This window comes from Saccostrea echinata, unplaced genomic scaffold (genome assembly GCF_033153115.1).
Source record: "Saccostrea echinata isolate AGI-Se365-2 ecotype Australia unplaced genomic scaffold, CSIRO_AGI_Sech_v1 ptg000072l, whole genome shotgun sequence".
Lineage (NCBI taxonomy): Eukaryota > Metazoa > Mollusca > Bivalvia > Ostreida > Ostreidae > Saccostrea > Saccostrea echinata.
Genome location: NW_026889821.1, coordinates 2,516,528 through 2,528,289, shown reverse-complemented (window position 1 = coordinate 2,528,289; position 11,762 = coordinate 2,516,528). Strand labels below are relative to the sequence as shown.

The 11,762-nt window shown below is 32.5% G+C and overlaps 1 long non-coding RNA gene across 1 annotated transcript; it reads right to left on the bottom strand.

Annotated features, from left to right (window-relative positions):
* Window positions 1-534: 534 nt before the first annotated feature.
* LOC133176197 (uncharacterized) lies at window positions 535-5,488 on the bottom strand. The gene is made up of 3 exons (XR_009719399.1): window positions 5,440-5,488; window positions 5,153-5,301; window positions 535-596 (listed from the first exon to the last, which is right to left on the bottom strand). It is a non-coding gene; the product is annotated as an uncharacterized LOC133176197 (long non-coding RNA).
* Window positions 5,489-11,762: the final 6,274 nt, after the last annotated feature.

Sequence of the window (11,762 nt, the reverse complement as noted above, 5' to 3'; positions counted from 1 at the left end):
ACACGAAGTTTTGGATCGTTAATAAATTATTAAACGAAGTATCGACTTGTGTATTTCTACCGGTCATACCTCAATGATCAATGGCCCTAAGAGCAAAGAAAAAGTAAATTTGAGGCCCTTCAGTGGCATATAGTGAATGAGAAACATTCTCGAATTGGAACTAAAACAACAGTCAACAATCGAATGGCAAAAAAGAGTCGGGTATAATAATAGCAGAAAAATTGGTTTCGTTTCATTTCATTCTCCAATAGAATATCGTAAGACCATATTGTTTAGCAAAATAAATGATTACACAACATAGTTAAATGGAATTATTCTAAACTAAATTATACGTACCCTCCCTGAAAAACATGTGCAACAGTCTTATTAACTCCATCACTTGGGATGCTTAGACATTTAATTACAAATTTATGCTCTTTGTGTCCTCCAATTATTGCTGCCTCCGTGGTAGCCTCTTGCGTGGTTTTCGAAGTTGTCGTGGAAGAGGTCCCCGTACCATTAGAGATTGAAGCAAGTGTAATGACCGAGGTTTTAGTAGTTTCACCAAACACAGGATCTTTTACACTTATAAATACTTCATACGCAGTTTCTGTTCCCTATGATGCCCCAAAAATAAATAAAAATAAATTAAAATTAATAAATAAATTCCAAACAATAAATGAATATTAAATGCATCAGTAGTTTTAATATACTTTCAGCCATTTTAAATTGTTCTGAAAGAAGACATTTGATTTTTCTAAATTTTTAAAGTTAAGTAATGTCAATTGTAACACATTGATTCATTTGCTTGGAAAAATTTTACTGATCTTTTATGACGAAGGGTTGCTGAAAATATTTTTTTTCCATTTTCAGAATTTCGCAAATATTCCCGAACTTGATTTTTTGTAAACATGATCATCACCCATGTAGAACTTGGTTACACAAAAAATTCATCTACATATAGCATGAAGATGTAACAAGTCTCCATAGAAAATTAATCTCGAAAACGCACTCTCTACAATGGACTCATACATTCACCTCTGTAGTTGCCTCGCATATAATACAGTGTTTAGCACGAGAAATTCGTAAGAATTAAACGTCTGCTCTAATTTTGTCCTTTAAGGACATTGGCAAGTCAGGGTTTTCCGGAGAAAAAAGGTTTAATACATGGGTTTTTTCACTTATAAAATAGTGATTGAGAGTGATCTCCCGTGTAGAATTCTCTAAGCGGTGAAAACCAATGAAACATATGTTACAGAGGTAAACAAAAGCACGTGTACTTCCTTCAACGGGTAGAATCATCTATACCTGTATACAGCAAGAAAGAAAAGTAGAAATGGCTTTGTTGTACATTGTATTTAGGGACAAAGAGCCAACAGGTCGTCATTTACCATAGTTATGCTCAGTATGCTGGGAAGGTAAAAGATGTGACATATGCTGAAAGGTAGGTCGACCATGCCGACTGAGAACAGTTCTTAGGTCGTGTGAAGGTATCAGCATTTAGTAACTACGAATAAAAGTAAAAAATAAATCCATGCCAATATTTTTGTGACAATGTGTTTCAATCATTTCAGTCAATTACATGATAAAAACAATAAACCAGTCTCGAGACCAAGTTTAGCTGTTAAGGGACGCAACTCAAAAATGATGATCGATGCCGGTATATCAATGTCTTGTTTCTATATATATATTTTCAGTCAAAATATCTAGAAGTCATAGGAAATGAAGATACAATAATGTATATAATACAAAAACTGTACGAAATAAATGGGTTTTGAAGAAATATTATGGTAAAAAATTATGTAGGTCCCTTTTATCAACATTTTACATAGGAAATTCATTAAGAATTGTAAAAACACTAATTTGACAAAATTTAAAAAAGAATGTTGGATTGGTAGGTAAAACAATCCAGAATATAGCCTGTTTTGTACATTTAAACCTACTCAAAAGTTCTTGAAAAATTCTATACAATAACCAGGAACCTTGCCAATGTCCTTAAGGTGGATATTTACTAAATAGACCTAGAACTATTAATCGAATATAAAACAATCCTTGGAATATTATGTTGTTTTTTTTTTTACTTGATAGCAAAAATCTTAAAGCGAGCCTGTTGCAGAGGTGTCTGAGAGAGAAACGTACGACAACTCTATAAGGAAGATTGTCGAAAACGTTTAAGAATAAATCAGGAAACAAAGGTCAATCTTATTCACGCGGAACAAAGCCATTTCTTTCTTTTAATTTTTTGATAATTTGTTTCAAACAATGGTAAGAAAAATGGACTTGCATTTGAAGAATTACTTTTCCTTTTGAGGTTTTTGAGGCTGAGATTTGTAAATGATTCTTTATCAGCACTCGACATAATTTCTATCAAATATGATACTTTTTTATGCTGGGAGATTTGAATTTTGATAAAGCAGATAGTAACAAATGTAAACCTTTACTGGATATCTGTGATATATTTGATTTAGAAAATGTTATAAAAGGTAAAAACAAGGCAATGCGTCCCAGATTGATGTTGTTTTAACGAATAATACCAACATTATAGCAAATCATTTTAATTTCAATTCTGGAATAAGTGATGTTCACAACATTATTGCAATACAGTTAAAAATGGAAACCATGTTAACATTTCCTGAATACAGAAATTACAGAAGCTTCAAGAGCTTAAATTTAGATTCATATATGGAAGATTTAAGATCTATTGAAGAATCTTTCCCTGGTGTTTTACAAGGTGACCCAAACACTGCTTTTAATAATTTTCACAATGATCTAACTAGAGTAATCGACAAGCACATTCCAACGAAAAAGAGAAAAATACTGGGAAAAGCAGCCCCTTTATGAATAAAAGGTTGAAAGCCGCAATTTTTAAGAAACTACAACTGCATAATTTATATATTTTCAACAAATCTCAGCAATTGGGAAAGTTTTAGAAAACAAAGAAAATATGTCACCAAAATGAAACCTCAATCTATCAACCAATACTTTATTGAACAGTGTGCAGGTGGACCAAAAAGTAAAGATTTTTGGCCAATAATGAAACCATTTTTGACCAACAAAGGTACAAATGTCAGAAAAATATTATACTGTCTGAAAATGAAAGTATTGTGTCTGATCAAGTTCAAGTATGCAATATCTTCAACAACTTTTTTGTTAATGTTGCAAAGAATATTGGAATAGATTGTGTTGATGTAAATAGTGAACATCCTGTGAGAGTATCAAAGATAAGGATGATGTTAATTAAATCATTTTCTTTTCGTCCTGTAGACAACGATTTTGTAAGTAAATGCATAAACAAATTGGGCTTAAAAAAGGCTACTGGAATTGATGGTATTCGGCTAGAATTGTTAAACTTAGCCATGAACATATTTTGAACCCTGTGACTTATATTGCAAATTTTTGTTTATCTCATGTTTTTCCAGATTGTATAAAAATACCACAAGTGGTTCCTCTTCACAAGAAAAATAGAATTTTGGAAAAAGGAAACTACAGACCCGTTAGTATCTTACCTACATTGACAAAGATTTTTGAAAGGGTCATTCATAGTCAATTATCTGATTTTTTTTAACTGCCATTTTAATGATATGTTATCAGCTTTTAGACCAGGGTATGGTTATCAGAGTGTATTGCTTAAAATTGTTGAAAATTGGAACTTTGCTCTTGATCATAAGAAATATACTGCAGCAATTATGATGGATTTATCGAAAGCCTTTGAGTGTATTCCACATGATCTAGTTTTAGCAAAATTAAATACATGTGATTTTACAAATGCAGCTACACGTCTAATATCAAGCTATTTAAGCAATCGATAACAATGTGTGAAACTGGGAAATGTTTGTAGCGATTTTATAGAATTGTACAAAGGTGTTCCACAGCGTTCAATACTTGGTCCTGTTATTTTTAATATTTTTATCAATGATATTTTTCATTTTGTATCAGATTGCGACCTTTAAAACTATGCCGATGATAACACTCTCTCAAACTCGAGCGACGATATTATCTCACTAAAAATACATTAGAAGCTAATTGTTCAACCCTAGTTAAGTGGTTTAAAGATAACCAAATGCAAGCCAATCCTGATAAATTCCAAGCTATATGTCTCGGAAAGAAAACAAAACAGGAAAACATTTGTTCTGAAATTGATGGTAATAAGATTAATCCGGAAAACGAAGTAAAATTAATTAGCGTGACTATAGATTTTGAGGTTAAGTTTGACTTATATATTTCAAACATTTGTAAGAAAGCTTCACAACAACTGAATGTACTTAAAGGAATAGGGGTTCACCTGACTAAACTAGGAAAATCTAACAATTTATCATACATTTATCATGTCAAAGTTCAATTATTGTTCATTAGTTTGACATTTTTGTGGTGAACGAGAAACAAAAAAAATGGGGAAAAAATACAGGAAAGAGCATTGCGTTTCGTCTATGACGACTACAGAAACTCGTATAGTTATCTTCTGGATAAATCGAAATTGCCATGCCTCAAACTCCGGCGTACGTATTAGAACAATGGCCATAGAAAGTTTAAAGATTTCAAACAAACAAAGCTCATCTTACCTGCACGATTTTATCCATATTAAAGAAAAGCCATATTCTTTTAGATATACGAAAACGGCTGTTTTACCAAAAACAAGATCAACAACATAAGGTTTGAAATCTCTTACATATGAATCCGAAATCTTTGGAATTCTTTATCAGAATCTTTTAGAAATATTACTACTTTTAACCAATTCAAATCAAACATAAGTAGTTGGTACGGAAATAGTTGCAATTGCTGTGCTTGTCGCTAAATTTTATTTTTAGATAATAGTAAACATGGTTTTCAGTTTGTTGGTCTTATTGTGATGAATACTATGTCATATATCATTGTAATGCATCACGAGCTATACTGATATTTTAGTAGTGTGATTTTAAGTACTTTTTCTTGTTTATTCTGTGTTGTTGTATTATATGTGATATTATTATGCAGTCGAAAAATAGCTCTTCAGAGCTAATATTTTCTGTTTGATTTACCCGACTTTAAATAAATTTTATCTTATCTTATCTTATCTAGGTTAATTATGTATTCATGATTTCAATATGCAAAGCTTGATTAAGGTAGAAGACCCTTCCCTCCCATAAATAATTGAAAAAAAAAATCAATGAAATTAAAGCATGCATATTAACCATACCTCATCAGTTGCATAAGTGCAACTATAAGGAATCTCTATTAGTCCTCCTTTTGGTGAAGTAGTGTTGTCCTTGCAAGTACCATTCAAAATAGTCACTATGCTGCCATCATGAATTCCAAAAACATCTATACCTCCACTCTCGCGGCATCCTTGAATTATAATGCAAATATATACATATATTATTAAAAAGATAAGTTCAAATCTTATTCCAAATTTTTAAATATCTAAGATTTACAAATTTTAAAGTTAGATAAAAATAAATTAGTGTTACACAAAATATGACATACTAAAGCTATAATGAGGATGCATCCAGTCAGCTAGCGCCGGACCAGAGATCTTAAAAAGAGAAAACAAAGATTAAGCAAAAGAATAACTGTGAAAATACATGTATGTATCAACAAGAGAGTTGCTTATTGCAAGTATCCTCGAAACCCGTTACAAATAAGTTTACAAAGGACGGTTATCTCGTACATGTATTTAAGTTTTACTATTGGAATATATATAGTTAAGGAATTTACATTATGAATGAATATTCAACATAAGAATTGTTTATGATGCCACATCGGTCGTCATATACATTTCTAAGTGTGGATAACCCCCCGCCCCCTCCCCTCCCATACATACACACACCTTAATGAAAAAAATTAGTAAGAACCTATAATTTCTCAAAAATATGAGATTCCCTTCTTAAACACATCAATATTTCGTTCTGTGTTTGCATGTTGTACTTTTTCTCACGTTTAGAGATAAACTCGATCTCCCTTGTAAAGTTATCGTTTCTTCCTCCCTCAGACACCTCTGCAATGGGCTCATGTCAAATTCTTGACATAAGGTAAAAACATGATATTCCAAGGATTATTTCAAATTTAATAAATACTTCTAGATCTTCTTAGTAAATATCTAAGTGTACCTTAAAAGACAAACAATAGTGCAGGAATTTAATCATAATGAATTTAAGCAAACGCACTAATTTCTTGTGCTTATCACTGTTATATACGCGAGCCATCGACAGAGGTGAATGGTATGAGCCAATGGTAAAGATTGAGTTTAGCTATGTACGGTACCGTGCATGACCAATCTTTAACCGTGAGAAAAAAGTACAATGTGCTTACATAGAACGATAAATGAATGTGATTGACAGGGAAATGTCACATTTTTGACAAATTATAGACTATTACTATTCCTTTTTAATAAGGGGGAAGGGGGAAGGTTCCGATGCACACTTCGGTGCCTTTTCAATCCATGCTGATTTAACATAAGTTACATTACTTAATATATTTGACAAATTCTTAATAGGTCAGCGATTGTCGAATTATATGATGTGACTTAGGAATATTTAAAATTCACCATTACATGTATATCATATCAAAATATCTCTTACTAGACTGTAGCTCTATTGGTCTGTATTTGTAACTAAATAAGAGAATACTAGCTCAATGTACATGGGCTTGAAACAAAAAGAAATAGAATTCTGATACTAGGTTTTGTCTACTGTGTGTTTCATTGGAATCGAACTACTTCCTGGTGGAATTCGGACTCTAGGGAGAAAATAGTTCTATACCTTTCAATTCTAGAAGAGTGAATGAGGTTTTAGCTTATTAAAAAGTCTGGGATTAATTTTATTAATTAAGAAAGAAGCTTAAATTGAATATGGTTCATAACATTCTTAATATTTCTTTTGAAAAGTTTTGAACCAAGTTGTATAATATGTTTAATCATTAATAACTGTCATAAGGATGCTGGGGTTTAAAGCTATTGTAAGTTATAGTTGAAGAGAAAATGTCCTTAATGTTCATAATATGTTTCTTATGTTCATCTATAACCACCTTTTTTGAATTTTCTGAATGATATTCCATTATTACTGTACATGGTGTACATGATTCCCAGCAGAATTGGTTTGAGGTTCATGTATGAGCTATTAATTTTTAAGCTAAAGCTTTTGATATTTTGTTTAACTTCAGCATTTGCAAGATATATGACATTCTTAACGACATTATTTGCAAATATAGTTTATTGTTTGATCGAAATTTGCCTTGATTTCTATTTACATTGTTTATGGGACTTTAAAATTTGACTACTGATCACTGTTAATTATTTTTTTCGTTTTTATTCAGGTGGTGATGCTCTCATTTTCAACTCTGCAAAACAATTCACCTTTTGTAGATTTGTATGCCAAAACATTATTTCTTTAAATTTGTTTTCTGTATGAGATTTTAGCTATGGAATTGAGGAATGTTCACTTCTTTGTAATATTGTGGTATATTTATTTCTAATAAAATGGATATTGCAGAACAATAAAACACACACGGTACCAATCACCCTTGCAGTTGTCATTTTTGCCAATCTCAGACACCTCTGCAAAGGGCTTGCTTCAAGATTTTAATACAAAGTAATGTAGATGATATCCCAGGGGTCATTTCGAAGTAAACTGATTATTTTAGATCTTCTTAGTAAATTTCTACCTTAAAGGACCATATTAGAGCAGATAATTTTAATGAATGAAACATACGCATTATTTCTCATGCTTATCACTGTGATGTGCGCGTGCCAGCGACAGATTTAAGGTATGAGCCGTTTGAAGAGAGTGACACGGGACTGGTTGATTCATGTATCTAGATGGTTGATATTTTATCTTCATCTTCAATTTGACCGACACAATCAAATATTGACGTTTACAAATGCCTTTTTTCTGTTTGATCAATGCGATATTTTACCTTCCTCACATGAGTTTCACATGAATCACAAACATAAGTGATCAGGCTTCATTTCTTAACATTTATCGATACCGATACCAATATTAGATTAAAAACAACACATTATTATGTCGCCCCGAAGGTTAGTCGGGACGACATGTTGTCATTGTTCGACATCTTACTTTGTCCGAGTATTTTCTCGGAAATGACGTAGACAATCTTAAGGAAATGTTTCGAAATTGATGATCAAAACTCTAGATGTGCATGAAACATTTTAAAATTACCATCGTTGCCATGGAAAAAAAAAAATAAAAGTGACAATTTTTTTTCCACGAAAGTTCTCGCAGACGGCTTGGACAATCTTTTTCAAACTTCACAAATAATGATTACTAACTGTAGTTGTGCCATCTATATTTATCATTTTAAAAATTGGTGACCTGTTCCATGGAAAATGTTGAATAAACTTTTTGATAGAATGAACGAGTGAAGAAATCAACAGAAAATATACGTGCACAAATAAATACCATTTTAAACTGAATTTATTTTTCTAAAGCTATCATATTATCACATGACATTAATATTAATTGAAATTATAGTATACCCTACCCTGTACTGAATTTTGTTTTGTCACTTTATCGGACGGTCACGCGATGATGCATATATATATATATATATATATATATATATATATATATATATATATATATATATATATATATATATATATATATATATATATATATATATATATATATATATATATATATATATATACATGTAATGTGTGCTGCATGAGGATTTTAGCTTCTTCTCTGACCCCGCTCAACCAATTTCAACCAAAGTTGGCATATAGCATCTATGGGTGAAGGGGAGCAAAAATTGTGAATTTCATGGTCCCTGCCCCCCTGGGGCCTGAGGGGTGGGGCTAAAACCACCAAAAATAATGCAATCCTTAAAAAATTTTCTTCTTTACTCCAGGACATCGAGCAGTCAAACTGGTGGCATCATTGTAACAAGCATTGAGCCCTCTACCAAAATTGTGAAATTCATGGCCCCAGGGTCAGGGTTCTAGCCCCAGGGTGGGGCTATATAGATCATATAGTGAAAGTGCATTATTTCTTTGAAAATCTTCTTCTCTGCTCCTGGGTATTAAATAAAGTAACTTAGTACATAGTTATGAAGAGCAAGAGTGCCTCTTCCAAAATTGTGAAAATCATGACCCCAGGGTCAGGGGTTCTGGTGTTAGGGCGGGGCTCTATTGATTATATAGTGAAAATGCATTAATTCTTTGAAAATCTTTTTCTCTGCTCCTGGGTATTAAAAAAAGTAACTAAGTACATAGTTATGATGAGCAAGAAGTCCTCTTCAGAAATTGTGAAATTCAAGGCCCCTGGGTCAGGGGTTCTGGCCCCAGGGTGGGGCTATATAGATCATATAGTGAAAGTACATTATTTCTTTGAAAATCTTCTTCTCTGCTCCTGGGTATTAAATAAAGTAACTAAGTACATAGTTATGAAGAGCAAGAGTACCTCTTCCAAAATTGTGAAATTCATGACCCCAGGGTCAGGGGTTCTGGTGTTAGGGCGGGGCTCTATTGATTATATAGTGAAAATGCATTGATTCTTTAAAAATCTTCTCTGCTACTGGAGATTATTTAAACAAACTAAGTGCGTGATTATGATAGGCAAGGATGCTTCTTCCAAAATGTTTAAATATGTGGCTTCAGTTTTTGGGGCTCTTATATATTGATTATATAGTGAAAAAGCATTAATTCTATTAATTAATCATTAATTAATCCTGTCTGCTCCTTAGCATTGAGCTGATAAATAAATTGCTTAGCTATGATGAAAATGGGAGCTTCGAACAGAATTTTTAAATCTTGTGGTCCTAGGGTCAGTGGTTCTGGCATAACGAGGGGGGGGGGGGGCTTTTGATAATATAGTGGAAAAGTGTTAATTCTTCGAAGTCCATAGTTATGATGATGAGGGTAACTCTTCCAAATCTGTAAATTTCTTGACCCTTGGTCTTGGGTTCTGGTGTTAGGGTAAGGCTTTGTTGAATCTGTAGTGAAAATGCATTGTACCTGTGAAATTCTTCTCTGCTTCTGGGCATATTGGAAGAAAACTGAGTAAAAGTTTAAATGATATAATTAAGCGTATTTCTACCAGATTTTTGAACATCTGGACCATTTGTCTAAGCATTCTAGTCCTGGGCAGGGCTCTATTAATTTGTATTCTACTGAGAGAAGTTATCAACCTTTTCCGTTCACTTTTGATAATTAATCACTGTAAATAATGTATTTGAAAGGTAAATAGAATAAAATAATTATGCAAGAATGTTTATCATATAATTCAAAAAGTATTTTCTTAGTTTTAATAATCAGGTAGACCTGTAAGTAATAGATAAATAAAAATGAGACAAAAATAACTTATCTTATTAAAAGTTCTTCAAAGACCATAAGAGAGGTCAATGCTAGAGGTCTTAATATGGGTTTAAAAAAAGTACAGAAGCACTAATAGTTTGTTAATAGTCTGCATGGTGATAGTGTTAAGTGGAGCACAGAGTAGAACTTAATTTATGAGTTGATACTGAATACTAGACTAATTATTTTGTTGATCCTGATCTTCCTACTTCTCTTGCTTTAGGGCAAAAAAGCTTCATCTGTCAGTGTATTTAACTTCTAACTTGTTGTATTATACTCAGGTGACCGTTAAGGCCCTTGGGCCTCTTGTTATATTATGCTGTGGTTATTTCATGTGAAGATGGTGCTTTTTTATGTTATGCTGTGGTTATTTCATGTGAAGATGATGCTTTATTATGTTATGCTGTGGTTATTTCATGTGAAGATGGTGCTTTATTATGTTATGCTGTGGTTATTTCATGTGAAGATGGTGCTTTATTATGTTATGTTGTGGTTATTTCATGTGAAGATGGTGCTTTATTATGTTATGCTGTGGTTATTTCATGTGAAGATGGTGCTTTATTATGTTATGCTGTGGTTATTTCATGTGAAGGTGGTTTTTTATGTGAAGGTGGTTTTTCATGTGAAGGTGGTTTTTTATGTGAAGGTGGTTTTTCGTGTGAAGGTGGTTTTTCATGTGAAGGTGGTTTTTCGTGTGAAGGTGGTTTTTCATGTGAAGGTGGTTTTTTATGTGAAGGTAGTTTTTTATGCTATGCTGTGGTTATTTCATGTGAAGCTGTTTTTTTAATTCTATGTGAAGGTGGTCACTCGGAACTTCTCATATTTTTAAAGACTGAGTTTAACAGCTATTATATCGAAATTTTGAAAGTAAAACAAATAATCTATGTAATTAAAATTATTTTAATACACCTTTGTTAGTTCCTCTTTTTTCTAGCATAATAAGTATATTTATAAGCGAACGAGATGAACTGTGTACGACTTGACCTCAACCGGACGTATTTACAACAAAATGGCGCAATCAAGTTTATCAACAAACACGATGAATGGAATATTGCAAGAATTAAAGCTAAGTAACTTAATCCCGAACTTTGAAACGGAGAAAATTGAAGTAACCAATTACTTGAGTCTAAGCGAAGAGCAGGTTATTCGATTAGGCGTAAATACCTTAGGTGATAGGATTCGACTTGAAGAGAAAGTAAGGGAAAGTCAGAGGGAAAAATCTACTGATTTAGCTGATTTAATAAAGTCTCAAAGGGAGGCCCTTTTTATGGGTGGTAAAGGCAAAGGTAAAAGGTCAAGAAATACGGACAAGATATTCACATCCAATAAAAAGGTGCGTGGAAAAGTTAATAGAAATTGGACTGTTACAGTTGTATGTTTACCAGACAAAGATACAAATACTATTCCAACTGCGTTGCAAAAGGAAATAAACTTCAAGGCAGGTCTGGGACCGAAAAAAATCTGCCTTTCACTCAATGACACTGAATCTGAGGCA